Source organism: Rattus norvegicus, chromosome 4 (assembly GCF_036323735.1).
Source record: "Rattus norvegicus strain BN/NHsdMcwi chromosome 4, GRCr8, whole genome shotgun sequence".
Classification (NCBI taxonomy): domain Eukaryota; kingdom Metazoa; phylum Chordata; class Mammalia; order Rodentia; family Muridae; genus Rattus; species Rattus norvegicus.
Genome location: NC_086022.1, coordinates 104,535,336 through 104,536,569, shown reverse-complemented (window position 1 = coordinate 104,536,569; position 1,234 = coordinate 104,535,336). Strand labels below are relative to the sequence as shown.

General features: G+C 54.5%; 1 non-coding gene across 1 annotated transcript in view; it reads left to right on the top strand.

The window, feature by feature from the left end:
- LOC120102648 (small nucleolar RNA SNORA48) overlaps positions 1–90 on the top strand; it is a 144-nt gene extending 54 nt beyond the window's left edge. Inside the window, exon 1 of the small nucleolar RNA XR_005504271.1 lies at positions 1–90. This exon is cut by the window's left edge and continues 54 nt beyond it. This is a non-coding gene — a small nucleolar RNA (small nucleolar RNA SNORA48).
- Positions 91–1,234: the final 1,144 nt, after the last annotated feature.

Sequence of the window (1,234 nt, the reverse complement as noted above, 5' to 3'; positions counted from 1 at the left end):
GTCAGGGGCAGAATAGATGGCAGTTCTTTGTTCACACTAGCCTGACGCCTGGCTTGGTGGCCAAAGCTGTTTTATGCCTAGGACATATAAAAATCAAGTCAAAATGAATCCAGCAGCACATTGTGGGAGGACAAAGACAGAGACCTGCATTCTGCCATGCCATGTGGTGTGGGCAGGGAAAGACACCCACAAAACTGCTTTCTGCCCAAAGCCTGGGGAGGCCATAGACACCCAGAGCCTTGCCAATGCAGTGCATTCAGGGAGGAGAAAGACAAAGATCTGCAGGCCACCATGTGCTCACAGACCTGTGCATGGCACACTTGGAGGCAGTCACCCAGGGGCCGGGCAGCCTGCAGCAGGAGCCACTACAATGTACAAGCACATGGTGAACAGATGGGAGAGAAAGAGAAGTGGAGTAGCTTGAGCATTGTCTTGTTAGGGTTTTACTGCTGTAAACAGATGCTATGACCAAGGCAATTCTTATAAGGACATTTAATAGGGGCTGGCTTACAAGTTCAGGGTTACAGATTCAGTCCATCATCATCATGGGAACATGGTGCCATCCAGGCAGGCATGGTGCAGGAAGGGTTGAGAGTTCTACATCTTCATCTGAAGGCTGCTAGCAGAATACTTAACTTCCAGGCAGCTAGGGTGAGAGTCTTAAAGCCCATGCCCACAGTGACATACCTACTCCAACAAGGTCACATCTCCAAATAGTGCCACTCCAGGTAGAGGCAGCTTCAGGGGACCATGTAGATGTCCAGGGGCTGTGCAGAACTGGCCCTGCTTCTCACAGGCTTTGGCGCTTGGGAGAGTTGGTACACATACTGCTCATCGGTGGGAGCACTTGGGAGACTGGGGCCTGTTCTCCACCGGGGCAGCAGAGTGGAGCAAGCCCTGGTGGCAGGATGTGGGTGAGCCTGCCCGAGGGGCATGAGTATGGGAGAGCTGACCCCACACTCATCTGTCATGGGGTAGCAAGGGTGCAGAGCTGACTCCCCCTCCCCTTGCCTCCCATCTCCCACCTTTCACCTCTTCTAGTAGTCAGGAAAGTTGCCCACAGGGGTCATGACCACAGGAGAGCTAGCAGGGAGCCCTGGCCTGGACAGCACAGCAGAGCTGACCATGGTGGTGGGGTAAGGTGAGCTGGCACTGAGGGGGAGAGCATGGGAGAGCTGGCCCCACCACTTGTCTGCTGTGAGGTGCCATGGGTGTGGAGGTGATGCTCTCCTCT